The sequence below is a fragment of the Trachypithecus francoisi genome, unplaced genomic scaffold (genome assembly GCF_009764315.1).
Source record: "Trachypithecus francoisi isolate TF-2019V2 unplaced genomic scaffold, Tfra_2.0 Contig00856, whole genome shotgun sequence".
In the NCBI taxonomy this organism is placed as follows: Eukaryota; Metazoa; Chordata; class Mammalia; order Primates; family Cercopithecidae; genus Trachypithecus; species Trachypithecus francoisi.
This window is the reverse complement of record NW_022680948.1, coordinates 24663-41416: the sequence shown is the minus strand read 5'-3', so window position 1 is coordinate 41416 and position 16754 is coordinate 24663. Positions and strand designations below refer to the sequence as shown.

Here is a 16754-nt window from a genome sequence, read left to right as displayed (position 1 = left end):
AGATCAGCCTGGGCGATATAGTTAGACCTCATTTCTATAAATAAATGAATACGATTGGTACTTGGCATTTCAGGCGCGGAACAGCAAACACATGAAAGCTCTGAGGCAGGAAAGGGAAGTGATTAGTTCTCGCTCCTGGTTCCTTTATCAGACCTTAAAGAGATGCAGAGACATTTCAGGTACTCCTTGGCCGAGCTCCTTCAGGGAAGGCCTAAGTTCACTTCTACTTCCCATCTATTATTTTTTTTTGGAGACAGAGTCTCACTCTGTCGCCCAGGCTGGAGCGCATGCAATGGCACCATCTCAGCTCACTGTAACCTCCTCCTCCCGGGTTCAAACGATTCTCCTGCTTCAGCCTTCCCAGTAGCTGGGACCACAGGTACGCGCGACCACGATCGGCTAAGTTTTTGTATTTTTAGCAGAGATGGGGTTTCATCTTGTTGGCCAGGCTGGTTTCAAACTCCTGGCCTCAAATGATCCACCTGCCTTGGCCCCACAAAGTACTGGGATTACAGGCGCGAGCCACCGCGCCCGGCCCTACTTCACTCCTAACGCCCACCATACGTGCTTCCAAATGTTTGCTGAATGACAAGGTGAACGAGTGAATGGGACTACGTGACTTCGGGCAGCAGGCAATCCTATTCCTTGGACCTCAGTTACACTTTTTGTAAAGCAAGCCTGTCTCTCCCTCTCTGGCCTAAAAGCCTGAGTTCTGGACTTGAGATGAGCGCGTCCTGTAGAGTAGACTCCAGGTGGACGTTGAGCTGGGTCTTCTAGGAGGCCAGGATCCGACCAGCTCTTGGCTCCGGTCCTCTCGCGAGACCCCGCATGCCCAGTCCCAGCGCCGCCGGACCCAACCTCCCTATGTTATCTAAAGCCCCGCCCTCTCTGCACAGCTCGCTCCCCATTGGCCGGGGGGCGGGCCCTGGGCGCCCGGCTCCGCTGGGGGCGGGGCGGCGGGCGGCGGGCGGGGCCCTCTACACCTGCGTGGTGTGTGTCCCGGCCTCAGCCCAGCGCCAGCTGCAGCTCCTTGATCCGAGCCGGATCCTGAGCGGGGAACACGGGCTGAAGTAGCTAGCGCTGGGAGGGGGCGGCCCGAGGTGAGACTGGACGACGGGCGACGGGGTCTCCCGACCGGGCGGGGGTGTCTGCGCCGGGCGTGGCGGCTCCGAGCGGGGCTCCGCAGGGTCCGGGGTCGGGATCCCGGGTCCGTGCGCGTGTGCTTTGTCTCCGCCTCGGGTGGCACCGGGGGCTTCGCGTCTGCTGCGATACCCCGTGGGCCAGCGCTGGGGTCCCGCGCGCCCTGCGGGTGCGGGCCGGTCCCCACTGCTCACCGGCTCCCCGCGTCTGCCGCGGAGGGGACTGCATGGACCCGGGCGCTGGCTTCTGCCCGGTCCTCCGCGGCCTGGCTGGTCCCCGCGTGCGGCAGAGGGGGCCCTGCATGGACCCACTCATGGAACGGGGTCCGGGTCACCGCTTGTGGAGACTCCAGCCCCCTCCCCGCCCTCCCTCGCAGTGAGGCTGCTTCGCCAGACTCACCGAGGGGACTGCGCGGACCCTCAGACGAGGGAGTCCGTGACTCTGGGTGGGGGCTCCTTCCTGGCCCCGCATGATGGCTTCCTGAGTGTTTTCTCACTTATCTAGGTGGCTGCGTGGACCCGTGCGCGTGGGTCCTGGCTGCCCTGATAGTGGGGCTGTGCACAGCCCCGTGACTCGTCTGGGTCGACCCCGCCTGGGACGCGCGTGTAGTGGGAGTCTGTGCGCGGGGTGTGCGGTTGCTGGGGGCGCACTGCCCCCGCCCCGTGATTTATCCTCTCACTTGCTGGGCGGGAGAAAGCGAAAGGCGCGGGCCCGGAGCTGTCGCGCAGCGGCCTCACCGACCTCTGCCCAGGCCGGCGGGTCCCGGGGGGCGAGGGGTTGTCACCGCGCGTCCCACCGCCGCACTTCCTGCCCTAGCCTTCGGCTGGGCTCTGATTGGTGGGAGCAGGGCCCTTCTGCCTGGCGCTTCTTGATTTCTTCCATTAGTAATGGGAAGAAAAAGAAAAATCTGGAAAGCCAGATTGAACTTTGTAGCTCTCAGCGCCTGGAGAGTGGAAGAAACTCTCCCAAGAATTTGACGGGCTGAAAATGCAGGAGCATCCACACCCACGGAATGAGGCCAAAGCAGTTACAGTTAGAGGTCAGATTTATGAGGGGGGAGCCAGGGTGAGGTCCATAGGTGGGGAGACTCCGACCTCAGCTTGATGGGGAGACCTGATGCTGCCCCTCAGACGCGTATTTCTCAGCCACCAGAGAAAGTGGAATCACTCCTTAGTGAATGCTTTCATCAAACTTTTGAAAAACCTGTAATGTCCCAGGAAGCATAATCGAACTGGACAGTTTTCCCCTTTTAAGAGTGTAAAACGTCCTAGAGACAAACAGCAGAAGGCTCAAGGAGTCCAAATACTCAACCTGAAGTTCTTTCTGAACAAGAGATGGTGTATAAGTAACAGGCATACGAGACAAAACTGAACTAATCACCGCAGCTGTGGTTCCTAGCCGTGTAGCGTGTCATGCAGGTCCTTTTGCCTTCTCTGCCCTCCGCTCTCCCAGACCCCAAGGCTACAGCCTACCTCCAGTCATCAGCTCCTGCCGACCCATTGCTATGAACTCTGTTTCGGTGGCTCCCTTCTCTCCGAAGATTTGCTTGTTCTCCTGAAGTCCTGGTCTTTAAGAGCTTATGATCTCCAGGGATAGATTGGCTTTGGGCAGTACATAGTTAACTGCAGCACAGCTTGAAAAATACTCTGAGGTGGGCAGGCAGTTTGTACATGCGGGTAAGTGCGAGGTCCTTTTTCAATACCATGAATCCAAGTATTTATGCTACTTAAAATCTGCAATTCTTTGACTCTCCAGACGGTTTTTAGATTAATTTTTTTTCTATTACTTCCTAGTGTTTGTTGCATAGTTCAGAGTACTTGATTAAAACTTACCAGGTCGGCTGGGTGTGGTGGCTCACGCCTGTAATCCGAGGATTTTGGGAGGTCTAGGCAGGCGGATCACTTGAGGTCAGGAGTTCGAGACCAACTTGGCCAACATGGTGAAATCCTGTCTCTACTAAAAATACAAAAATTAGTTGGGCGTGGTGGTGGGCTCCTGTAATCGCAGCTACTCAGGAGACTGAGGCAGGAGAACAGCTTGAACCCAGGAGGCGGAGGTTGCAGTGAGTGAAATGGCTCCACTGCACTCCAGCCTGGGCCATAGAGTGAGACTTCCTCTCAAAACAAAAACAGAAACAATGTACTGGGTCTACCTCCGGCTCTGGAATTTTCCTGGAAGGTCTTCTCTTCTGGGCTTCATTTTTCTCACTTTTGAGGATGGTAAACGACATAATTTCCAAGAATTGTTGCCCTACACCTTTAATTCTTTCAAGCAAATATAGCAGAGAAAAATTCTCTTCCCCGCAATGGTATAAGGAAGTCTCTCACAGAAGGAGACACTTGGGTATGGAGAAGACACAGGTGTGGTGTGTGTGTGTGCATATATATATATATGTAGTTTTTTTTTTTTTTTTGGAGTCGGAGTTTTGCTCTGTTGTCCAGGCTGGAGCGCAGTGGCAGGATCTCTGCTCACTGCAAGCTCCGCCTCCTGGGTTCACTCCATTCTCCTACCTCAGCCTTCCAAGCAGCTGGGACTATAGGCGCCTGCCACCATGCCCGGCTAATTTTTTGTATTTTTAGTAGAAACAGGATTTCACTGTGCTAGCCAGGATGGTCTCCATCTCCTGACTTCGTGATCTGCCCGCCTCGGCCTTCCAGAGTGCTGGGGATTACAGGTGTGAGCCACTGTGCCTGGCCGACAGAGGATATATTTTTGAGCTCTACATTTCAGAGTTCTTTTCTCTAGCCCTGGCCTGGGTCCCAAACAGGGAACTTAATTCACTCTATCACTGAAGTATACTCTTGCTTTGATGCCATTGCTATGTTGTCCTAGAGATTTGCTGTGGCTGCCAGGAGTGTTTCATAGTTCAGAACTGATGCAACCTCTCTTCTGTCAGTGTATGAGTCTATAAACCATCTTGTTTCCTTTAGTATTATCTCCCTGGAACTGGAAGGTCAGAGAAGAAGTTTTCTTAGATTCTCAGTCTCAGTCTTTGGTATCTACGTTTGTCTGTCTCCCATGTCACCTGCTGTTTTTTTTCCCACCTGTTTTTCATTTTAATGTTTTTATTGGATAGATGTCTATTACTGCAGGCTACCTCAAAACATTTTTGCATGTTGACAGGATATAAGTATGAATAATATGTAAAAGATAACTTATTCTAGTTCTTTTGAGCAGAGGATTTGGTTTCGATATGTGGTCCTATTAAAGCTTTTGTTAAGTCCAAGTACTTCAGTTCCGTCACCTGTAAAATAGAGTTAGTTGTTAGTAATATCTGTTCTGCCTAACTCAGAATATTGTTTTGAGGATTAAATGAAATCATGAATGTAATGGAATTTTGTAAATTTTAAATGAAATATTGTATTACCTAAGTTTTTTTTGTAAAACGCCATATGGAGAATGGAACGAATCTGGGTTTTCCTTTGAAATCCCAAATGTTTAATGTACAAAGTTTTAATGTGTCTGTTGGGGAGCTTCATTAGGATTGTTTTCTATCTTTAATTGGCCAGTATTGTTTTATATTTTAGCATTTTTGGGGACCATCAAAATTTGTGTTTCAGTTATCATTAATATTTTACAAAGTTATAGAATGTGCATGATTGAGTCTTTAACAATCTCTTCAATTGTTTACATTCCCATGTAAAAAATGAAGTAATGAAGGTCCATGTAAATAACATTCCCATGCTTTAATGAAGCATAATTTCTTGACATTGCAGTTTCTAAGTGCCCTGTCTTGAGGTTGGGAAAGCTAAAGGACAGTTAAAGGGCAGTCAGAGGTCAAGGTCAGCAAAGCATCACCTTTGACATTTGAAATCCAGCAGCAGGTATCACAGTGAACCCCATTCCAGCATCCAGGAAGTTTCTCTGCCCTGCCTCTCCTCCAGCCACCTCAGAATCTATGTCTGCAGTGTTGGTCCTGCTTTCCTGTCTCTCCTCTGCCTTTTCTTTCTCTTCACCAACTTCTACTGAGTGCCTCTGATGTCCCAGACAGTGGCAGTGGGAGTACAAAGGCTAATAAACCTGGCCCTGGTCCTCAGAGAACTTATATTTTCTGTGCAGATATTACGTTATACTGTCATATATAGTGTTGACAAACATTGATACAGATTTCCTGTGAAGTGCAGAAGCACCGTCGTAGAAGCAGAGATGCAGAGGCAGCACTGATGACTCACACATGGAGAGCTGGAGTTCTTGGTCTAGTGGGAGAAACTGACATGGACATCATTTCAGTGCAGCGGAATGAGTGCGGGGATGGGCTCCCTCGGGGCATCTGGGGCTGGGTTTGTCTGGTGCTTAGTCTCCTGCCTGGTCCTTAGAGTTTATCAGTAAGATGAGCATTGGGAGGTTTCTAAGTGAAAGGAAAGGCAATCACTTACCTGAAACCTGAAATTGTAGGTGTTCTGGGCCATTTGTATTCACTGAATCCGTTTTGTCACAGCAAGTCTATCATCTCTTTTGGATGGAGTGTGGCCAGCCCTGCCTTGCGATGTAAGGAAATCCGGAAACGCTTGTCAGGTGACAACACCGTGCCAGACACTCTTCTAGGTGTTTCCACGTAAATCACTGTATTCATTTCTGTTGCTGCTTTACCACATTTCCACATATTTCGTGGCTTAAAACAATTGAAATTGTATCATTTCACAGTTCTGTGGGGCAGAAGTCTGACGTGGGTGTCACTGGGCAAAAATCACCATGTGGTCTGGGCTGCATTCCTCATTGGAGAATTCTTTCCAAGCGGTTTTGGCCAAATCTAGTTCCTTGTGGTTGCAGGACTGAGGTGTCTGTTCCCTTGCTGGCCATCTGTTGGGGGCTGCCCTGAGCTCCTGAGGCCTCTATCTGGTCTTTGCATGTGGTCCCATCAGCTCAGGACTAGCTGGGCCAGGGACCTGGTCAGACTCTCCAGTTCCCCTGTGTGCATTTCTCTTCTTCCACTCGGAGAAAGTTCTATGCCCTATTTTAAAATATATTTTTGAGATGGAGTCTCGCACTGCTGGCCAGGCTGGAGTACAGTGGTGTGATCTCAGCTCGCTGCAACCTCTACCTCCCGAGTTCAAGTGATTCTCCTGCTTCAGCCTCCTGAGTAGCTGAGACTACAGGTGCCCGCCACGATGCCCGACTAATTTTTGTATTTTTAGTAGAGATGGGGTTTCACCATTTTAACCAGGGTAGTCTCCATCTCTTGATCTCGTGATCCGCCTGCCTTAGCCTCTCAAAGTGCGGAGATTACAGGCGTGAGCCACCTCGCCTGGCCAGTTCTATGCTTTTAGAGCCTCATGGGATTAGATTGCACCTCCCTGGATAGCCCAGGATCCTTCTCCTAAGGCCTGTGGCAAAGCCCTTTTGCTGCGTGACATAGTCACAGGTCTCGGGGGTTGGAATCTCCCACCACAGTTACCGATCCACTCACTACAGCAGCCTGGGAGGTGCTTTTCATTGCCTCTGGTTAACAGATACCATTTTTTTTTTTTTGCAAATTGTCAGGAACGTGAATATCCTTCTTTTTTTTTTTTTTTGAGATGGAGTCTCATTCTGTTGCCCGGGCTGGAGTGCAGTGGTGCGACCTTGGCTCAACACAACTTCCACCTCCCGGGTTCAAGCAGTTCTCCTGCCTCAGCCTCCTGAGTAGCTGGGACTACAGGCACGTGCCACCAAGCCCGGCTAATTTTTGGATTTTTAGTACAGACGGGGTTTCAGTATGTTGACCAGACTGGTCACAAACTCCTGACCTAGTGATCCACCCACCTTGGCCTCCCAAAGTGATAGGATTACAGGCATGAGCCACCGCACCCAGCCATGAAGATACTTCTTAAATGAAAAAACCGTTCCTCTGACTTGATGTGAAGCTGTTGGTGAGACTGATAGCAGTGGAGACAGGTCTGTCAGAAATGGAGCTAAACTTCGTGTTTTGGAGTCTTTTGATGGCCTGCCCTGATTATGTAAGTTTTGCTAAGAAGTCATTAGAGTAATTCCTCTACTGGAAGAAACACCATATGGGGAATTTGGGACCTTGCCTTTTCAAGTTTTACACAAAGGACTCTCCATGGGTGAAAAGGACATGATTCCAGGTCCATTTCTAGAATGGAAACAGCTGCATCAACCCAACAGCGATTCACATTCCTGAGTTTGAGAGAATCCGATTGTTTCAAGGCTCAAGCCAAAAGCCCAATAAACAATGTTTGTACCTTTTTTCATAGTTAGGAATTAGGTGCATCCCGTGGTCAAGAAAATAACTGATGGTGGTCACCAAGTAGTTTAAAACCAAGCAGCACCTCGTTTTATCATGTGGGTGTTTTTGATTTTTTTAAATGAAGTTTTTATTTTCCTGTGCAATAAATGACAAGCTCTGACTTGAAATACATTTCCTTTAATACACCAGAATCTAGGGCCCAGCGCGGTCGCTTACACCTGAAATCCCAGACTTTGGGAGGCCGAGGAGGGCAGATCATGAGGTCAGGATATTGAGACCAACCTGGCTATGGTGAAACCCTGCCTCTACTAAAAATACAAAAAATCAGCCGGGCATCGTGGCAGGCGCCTGTAGTCCCAGCTACTCGGGAGGCTGAGGCAGGAGAATGGCGTGAACCCGGGAGGCGGAGCTTGCAGTGAGCCGAGATCACGCAGTGCACTCCAGCCTGGACGACAAAGCGAGACTCTGTCTCAAAAAAAAAAGAAAGGAAAAATGAAGAAATCAGAATCTATAATCCTAAAGTTCTTAACCCAGCTCTCAGAAATTTATGACGTCCCCAAAATCCTGTGCAACAATTTTGTGTATACGCATCCATGTGTTTATGGGGAGACGATTTATAGCTCTCCATACATTTTCAAAGTGGTTGGATTCCAAAGAATTTTAGAATACGCCACTTGGGCCTGGTGTGGTGGCTCACACCTGTAATCCCAGCACTTAGGGAGGCTGAGGCAGTAGGATCCACTGAGGTCAGGAGTTTAAGACCAGCAACATAGCGAGACCTCCAACTGTACCAAAAAAAAAAAAAAAAATGCTGGACGTGGCGGTGCACACCTGTGGTTCTAGCTACTCGGGAGGTTGATCACCTGATCCCAATAATTTGAGGCTGTAGTAAGTTAGAATTGCACCACGGCACTCCAGCCTGGGCAACAGATTAAGACCCTCTCTCAAACAAAAACAAAAAACCGTATCACTTAGTATACTATTGTTGTTCGTCAAGTATCAGATTTTGATTAAAATTAAATACTCTTGTTTTTTTTGTTTTTTGAGATGGAGTCTCGCTCTGTCACCCAGGCTGGAGTGCAGTGGTATGGTCTCAGCTCACTGCAAGCTCTGCCTCCTGGGTTCACACCATTCTCCCATTCTCCTGCCTCAGCCTCCTAAGTAGCTGGGACTACAGGTGCCTGCCACCACGCCTGGCTAATATTTTGTATTTTTAGTAGAGATGGGGTTTCATCGTGTTAGCCAGGATGGTCTTGATCTCCTGACCTCGTGACCTGCCCACCTTGGCTTCCCAAAGTGCTGAGATTACAGGTAAATACTCATTTTTAGCAAAGTGGTACAGGCATACAGCTCTAAGAGTCAGAAATTAACAAGACTTAGGAAAAAACCCAGCAATCCCCTACCTTACCCTTCTCTACTCTGATCCCTGCTCCTTGGAGGTTACTGTGTTTATGTTTTAGCTTGTTCTTCTAGACTGTGTGAAAGACAGGGAGATGTCCTACTGTGAAAGACAAGGATTCTGGTTGCTTACCCTTCCCGCTCCTCCTGTTGCCCACGTTTTTCTCCCCCATCCTCTCAGTATAATTATTGTGATAGTGAGGCCAGGCATGGTGGCTCGTGACTTATCTCAGATTTTTGGGAGGCCGAGGTGGGCAGATCACTTGAAGCCAGGAGTTGAAGGCCAGCCTGGCCAACACAGTGAAACCCTGTCTCTACTAAAAAATGCCAAAATTAGTCAATTGTAGTGTTGCACATCTGTAGTCCCAGCTACTCAGGAGGGTGAGGCACAGGAATTGCTTGAACCTGGGAGGTGGAGGTTGCAGTGAGCTGAGATCGCACCATGAGCTGAGAACGCACCACTGCACTCCAAACTGGGAAGCAGAGGTAGACTCTCAAAAAAATTTATCATGATAGTGGGATACATAGTACAATAGTGTATCTATTTAGTATTCTTCCTGGTTTTTGGCCCGGAGCTTCTAAAACCATTGTAACTTCCTGAGCGATAGGAACATCATTGGTTGTAATATTTGGTCTTAGGTTTCAATACCTGACACAAGATCTTCTAAGACTTTTGGAATCTCTGGGGTGATAGGAGTGTCTTTGTATGATAATGAGATGACAGGTGGCTTTGGGCCCCTGGACAGGTTCAGGATCAGGGCTGGTTGCCAGAAAGATGAGTCATGATTAAAGAGTTGGATGTATCAGCTTCACCCCTACCTCTGGGAGGGGAGACGAGACAGGCTGGAGATTGAGCTAGTCATGGGTGGCCAATGACTTAATCATGTCTGTTATGAAAACTCCATAAATCCCTGTAAATATTGGGTTTGGAGAGCTTCTGGTTTGGTGAACTCATTTGGTGCTGGGGAGGTGGCACTTCCAGGGACGGCATGGGAGCCCCGACCTCTCTGCCCCATGGTGTGCTCTGTGCATCTCTTGCATTTGGCTGTTCCTGTGTTCTCTTCTTTGTAATAAACCGGTAAGAGTAAGTGCCAAGCACTTTGCGTCTGTCATCTCAGGTGTTGTGGGCAGTTGACCGGTTGAAGAATGCATTGCTATTATGTGAGGAACATTGGCCTTTGAAAAAGCAGAACTAGATCCACGTTCTTGCCTGGTAACTGTAACTATCATCTAGTTTGTAAAGGGGAATGCAGTTCATTGAAAACTTCTTATGACAGTAGGGAAAGGATTGGGGTGTCTGCATTGGTTTGTGTCATATAGGTCATATGAAAGAGCATTTAGGCTGGAGGGAGACTTTTCATCTCTCTAACTTTACTTTCACAGGACAATTCCATCATGATTTGAAGATTTTTGAGTCAAAACTACATTGTTCTGCTATGTGTTTTGGGGCAGATTTATACATACAATTTGCTTAAATATTTCAGAGAATACAAGAATATATGTGTGGGATAAAAATCTGAAATTTGCATTCCCCCTTCTCTAGAGGTAACCATTGTGAATAGTTAAGTCTGTATTCCAGCTATTTTGTATATTATAAATACACTGTGAATATGAGTGTATATATACATATATGTTTTATTTTTAGAGATGGAATATTGCTGTGTTGCCCATGTGAGTCTCAAACTCCTGGGTTCAAGTGACCCTCTCGCCTCAGCCTCCCAAAGTTTGGAATTACAGGTGTGAGCCACCCTGCCTGGCCTGCATGAGTATATTTAGTAATTGCTAAGTTACTCTGTTCAATACGTGTCTGTTGAACTCCCCCATGTGTCAAGCATTGTTCTAAAGACCTTTTACGCACTAATTCACTTAATTTTTAGAGCAGCTCTATTATTGTGGCCCTTTTACAGTGAGGAAACTGAATCACAGAGAGGCTGGGGACGTTGTCTAACATCACACAGCCAGAGCTGTTGGAATTGAGGTTTGAACCCAGACAGCTGGCTTCAGATATCTTAGCTGTTATCATAGATGACACACCCAAACCTTAGGGCCGCCTCCCAAGCCTTGCCTGAGCTCTGCCTGAGCTCTGTGAGAGCCATGTATGTGAGGTTTCTTTCCTTTTTAAGGACACAAGTCTTGGAATTGTCCCAGACCCTGGTGGGACCTCTTGAGGACCAAAAACAGGGATTCTTCAAGCCTGCCCCAAGGCCAGATCTCTGATTTAGCTACTTGGAAGGTAGACGTGGAAGACAGTAATTTTGCCAGAACAAAAAGTCAGAATGGCTGGGCTGACTCGGCCAGATGCGTTGGCTCATGCCTGTAATCCCAGCACTTTGGGAGGCCAAGGCAGGTGGATCACCTGAGGTCAGGAGTTTGAGAGCAGCCTGGCCAACAAGTTGAAACTCTGTCTCTACTAAAAATATAAAAATTAGCTGGGCGTGGTGGTGGGTGCCTGTAATCTCAGGTACTTGGGAGGCTGAGGCAGGAGAATTGTTTGAACCCGGGAGGCAGAGGTGGCAGTGAGCTAAGATTGCACCACTGATCTCCCACTTAGGCGACAGAGTGAGACTCTGTCTCAAAAAAAAAAAAAAAAAGAGGGAAGGGGAATAGCTGGGCTGACTCATCCTAAGGAAGAGGCCCTATAGCAGCCGTAGGGCCTTGGGCACTTGGATGGAAAAGAAGGAAGGAAAAGCTTCACCCATGGTCGTGACCTGGACTGCAGAAACCACACTAAACAGTCCACATCCTGGAGCCTGGCCACCCCATTTGCTTCTCTTCTCCTTGGGTAGAGGGTGTGGGGAGCTTTCTACCCTGAAGCCTGAGCGCGCAGCTTCTAACCAGGGTAGGCATTTGTCTGTCCCTGGGAATACAGACAGCCTTCTCATAATCAGCCCAAATACTCCTGAACAGCTTTTTGTAGGGTGGGGCGGGGCGGGGCAGAGGGTCATTTTGACTCATAGGTCCCTTTTCCACTTTCACTGCTGATAACCGTGTTACAGATTAAAGTTTTGTTTTTGATACTGAAGAGGGCTTAAGAGAGTGAGCTATTATAGCACATCTAAGTCTGCTAAAATAGAACCACGGGGTAGTGTAGGAAAATCTCTTCTAAATTATGGATCATATATGGTGAACGTTAGAAGCCATGTGTACCTAAGTTGAAAAATCAAAACGTGTCTTGTATTTGGGTGACCGTGGTAAGTCTGGATCCCACTGCACCTTGTGTGAACACAGGATGCTGAGGTGTAGGGATCAACAGGCTTTTTCTGGATGTCTTTGCTTCTCCTTTGGGGTAAAGTGGGGCGGCAGTAGGAGCGCACAGCTGTGGGCCCCTAATATTTGTCAGCTGGTTTACATGTGGGATCCATTTAATGCAATCTGGAGGTAAAATTATTTTATTGAAGATGAAGATAGAGGCTTAGAGAAGTTAAGAAATTGTCAAGGTCACGTCATTTGTTCTTGTTGCTGTTTTTTTTTTTTTTTTTTTTTTCGAGACAGAGTTTTGCTCTTCTTGCCCAGGCTGCAGTGCAACGGCGCGATCTCGGCTCACCACAACCTCTGCTTCCCAGGTTCAAGTGATTCTCCTGCCTCAGCCTCCCGAGTAGCTGGGATGACAAGCATGTGCCACCACACCAGGCTGATTTTGTATTTTTAGTAGGGACGGGGTTTTTCCATGTTGGTTAGGCTGGTCTTGAAATTCCAACCTTGGGTGATCCGTCCAAGTCGGCCTCCCCAAGTGCTGGGATTAGAGGTGTGAGCCACCACGCCTGGCCAAGGCCATGTGATTTCTTAAGTGGAAGGAAAAAGTACCTGATGATCTCAGAAGTTTGACTTCAAGGCCCTTGATCTTTCCATAACACGTGGTTCCTTCCCAGGTTGGTCGGAGTGACTGAAGAACTCAAGGAAGCTGTGTTTTGTGGAAAGAAGACCTGAGGGATGTATGGTCTTTCCAGGCTTGGAATCTGCCATGCTGGGCTTCTGAATTGTATAGCTTGGCCATATACAGAGAAGCTCATCATTTAAGATTTATTCTTTGGGGGAAATAAAGGAAGGCTGCCCACATGAGTCAGGCAGAGGCGACTTTCTCAGAGCTGCTGTGGCAAGGGAGTCGACACCGTCACTTGCGTGTGGCAGAGACTGACATGTGAGTGGCGGATGAGGAGTGGGGAAGCTTCAGGATGGAAAAGAACGGCTCCCAGTGGAGGCTATTGTGGGGGCTGGAGGCGGCTGTGCAGAAGTGGGGTGTCCTATGTGATTGGTTAGGGGTGCATTGGCTTTCTCTGAATGATCCAACTGAAAATAGGGGCCAAAATTAGGGTGGCTGTCAGTTTTGAGTCAAGTCCTGGTCACGTGGGACAGAGTTGTGGTTTAGTTTCTGGGTTGTGGAGAGAGAGCAGTCTGGCTTCCTGTTTGATGTGCTAGCCTGGCTGGCCTCCTGGCTGTTTACTGTAGATAGGGGTTGGTTTCCTGGGTGGGCAGCTACAGGTTGTGGTCTGAGTTCTGTCTTTATACATATGATCAAGCATGGTCTGTGTGTATATTCAGTCCCTCATTTTTCTTGTCAGTAAAAATATCAAATGACAAATTGGATACATTGGGAACTTTTTAGATGTCTGTGTCCCCTGGAGGAAGCTTTCACGTTCACATTTAATCAGAATGAATATAAACAATTGGGCCATTTATCTGGAAGATTTAAAATAGGAAATCTTCAACAATACTACCTCAGCGCCATTGCCTCTCTGTCCATCGTTAGGGAATGTGTTTTTATCCACCGCCGGCTCATCGTCCGCCAGTTTGTGGTTGATCCACTTCTCTATACGTCTTGTCTTGTGTGCATTTCATTGTTTGCTAGTGTTTGCTTTCTCCTTCGTCAGTGTAGTTTATTTGTGTAGCCTCTGTTGGTAGGAAGTTATTTGTGGAATTTGTGAATGGAAGGGACCTTGGAGGTCTGCCAGGTGAGCCCAGTGACTTTCAAGATAAATGGAAATACAGGGAACTGTTCCAGCTTCTTTGGTGGCCAAACCAGGAATAGAAAGCAGTGTTCTTTGTGCTACAATGTCATTGGAAGACAACTCAATGTGGGCCTAAAATGCAGAGTAACTAACTTTCATTTATCTCTGCTTCTGACTCTTGTTATCAGACATTTTAAATTGACTTTAATGTGTCAGCAGAAATATGAAAAGTCCTGACTTGTTTACATAGAAGGTACTTTGTCGCCTACTCATTTGGTTGCTTTTTCAACAGGATTGAAAAGACATTGTTATAAACTGAATGTTTTGGTCTCCCCCAGATTCTTGTACTGGAGCCCTAACTGCCAGTGTGATGGTAGTGGGGGATAGGACCTTTGGGAGGTGATTAGGGTTAGATGAGGTCATCAGCATGGGCCTGGTCTGACAGGATTAGTGCCCTTAGAAGAAGAGAAACCAGGCCGGGTGTGGTGGCTCACACCTGTAATCCCAGCACTTGGGAGGCCGAGTGGGCAGATCATGAGGTCAGGAGATTGAGACCATCCTGAAACCTGTTTCTACTAAAAATACAAAAATTAGTTGCGTGTGGGCACGTGCCTGTAATCCCAGCTACTCCGGAGGCTGAGGCAGGAGAGTTGCTTGAACCAGGGAGCCGCAGGTTGCAGTGAGCTGAGATTGTGCCACTGCACTCCAGCCTGGTGACAGAGTGAGACTCTGACTCAAAAAAAAAAAAAAAAGAGAGAGAAAGCAGAGAGCTCCCACTGCCCTGGTGTGAAGAAACCAGAGAAAGGTGGCTGTCTGCAAGCCAGGAAGAGGTCCCTGTCCTGGAACTGAGTTGGCCGACACCTTGATCTTGGACTTCCAGCCTCCAGAGCTGTGAGAAATAAACTAATGTTTAAACCACACAGCCTATGGTGTTTATTATGGTATTTGCCTATGGTATTATGGCCACCTGATTTGACTGATACAGAGATGGTTCCAGAATACTGTAGCCTGTGTTTAAGTTGGTGATGCCATGAAAATAAATGTGGTAGTTCGTTCTTTTATATAAAGATAGCACTGTGAACCCAGGGCCTTTGCTCACATCTTAGTTGAGTCTTGTCTTCTTATAATAGCTTCCTAATTTCTCTTTTCCCCCTCTAATTTATATTATATATCTGGATTAAATCATATATGGTATGATTTTATACTTTATACAAACTTTTAGTGATTTTATTTCATTTTATTTGATTTTTGAGACATGCCCTTGCTCTGTTGCTCAGGCTGGAATGCAGGCGTGCCATCACAGCTCACTGTAACCCTAAATTCCTGGGCTCAAGTGATCCTCCCACCTCAGCCTCCTGAGTAGCTGGGACTACAGGTGTGCTATCCTGCCTAGCTATTTTTTAAAATGTTGTAAGGACAGAGTCTTGCTGTGTTGTCCAGGGTGGTTTCAAACTCCTGGCCTCAAGCAATCCTCTCGCCTCAGCCTCTCAAAGCACTGGATTACATGCATGAGCCACCACACCCAGCCCAGTGATTTTTCATTGTTAAGATCAAGGACGGGTTCCCTGGCTTGGCATTCAAGGCTCATGGTCCGGGTGTGATATGCAAGTTTGGGTTTCAGTGTTTCCATTCCCGCCAGCAGCCTTGCACTCCAGCTTGTTGCCTAAGCCCTGTTCTGAAGCCCAGCCTGAGAGCTGCACTTAGAATTTATACCTTCTCATCTCTTCATCGTCTTCGCCTATGTTCTTATCTCCATCTGGGACATCATCTCCACACTTCTGTCTCTTTAAATCTTCTCTATCCTTCAAGACTTGAAATACTCACTTCCTTTACACGATCCCCGCTCTGACATCCAAGCTAGAGTTAATCTTTTTCCTTTGAACGCTGATAGTGCTTAATGTTTTTCATCCTTTAATTATGCAGCAGTCCTGTGTGTTAGATGTTATTATTTCCCCAGTTTTTCATAGTTACTTTGAAAATATTTGCTGTAGTCATATATTTTGAATATGTAATATGAGCGACATTCAAAAGGTCCTGGAGAGTAAAAGGCAGTCCTACTTCAGTCACTGCCCTGTGACTACTGTTGCCAGTTTTGTTTGTTTGTTTGTTTGTTTTTCCAAGATGGAGTCTTGCTCTGTCACCAGGCTGGCATGATCTCAGCTCACTGCAACCTCCGCCTCCCGGGTTCAAGCGATTCTCCCGCCTCAACTTCCTGAGTAGCTGGGACTACAGGCGTGCGCCACCTCATCCAGATAATTTTTGTATTTTTAGTAGAGACAGCGTTTCACCATGTTGGCCAGGATGGTCTGGATATCTTGGCCTCGTGATCCACCTGCCTCAGCCTCTCAAAGTGCTGGCATTACATGTGTTAGCGACTGCGCCCAGCCTGTGTATCTTCTTTTTAAAACTACAGATGTTGGCATAAGATAAACACTGTTTTCCACCAGTTCCCCACTGGTAAATATTTAGGTTGCTCCCAACCGTTTGGATTAATCAATGCTGAGTTGTACGTAATTCTTGCATATTTGCATGAATATGTTCATAGGATGCATTGCTAGAAATGGAATTGTGGGATCCAGCGTTCTGCACATTTTAAATGTTGATGGGTGTTGCTCGATTCCCTTCCGTTAGGGCCATACTGTTATCTCACTGTCAATGTGTAAGGGCTCCTATTTCTATTTCCTTGCCAACAGTTTCTTCTCAGCTGTTTTCTTTGACATCACACGCACACAAATAGCCCTATTGTTCCAAAAACATGGACATTCTACATTTCTACTTAAAGTGTGTGCACACTGACTGAAGCTCTGTGTTGCAGTGATGTGTGCTGCTAGGATTGTGGCTCTGTTTCCATTTGCTAGCCAGGCTATGGCTTTCCAGTCAGGTATTTTTTGTTTTGTTCATGCTGTTGCTGCCGTTGGGCTGTGTGAATTTCCCTCCACTACCAGCCAGATTTCCTTTCCGGTAGACGGGCTTAGTGTCTCATCCGGCAGACCTGTTTCCTAGTGACCTGGGCCGAGTGTCTCATCCGGCAGCCCTGTTTCCTGGTGACCTGGGCCGAGTGTCTCATCCGGCAGCCCTGTTTC

At 47.6% G+C, this 16754-nt stretch overlaps 1 long non-coding RNA gene across 1 annotated transcript; it reads left to right on the top strand.

The window, feature by feature from the left end:
* The first annotated feature begins 485 nt into the window (after window positions 1-485).
* LOC117089544 lies at window positions 486-11240 on the top strand. Its single transcript, XR_004439651.1, has 3 exons — window positions 486-1070; window positions 3191-3196; window positions 11230-11240. It is a non-coding gene; the product is annotated as an uncharacterized LOC117089544 (long non-coding RNA).
* Window positions 11241-16754: the final 5514 nt, after the last annotated feature.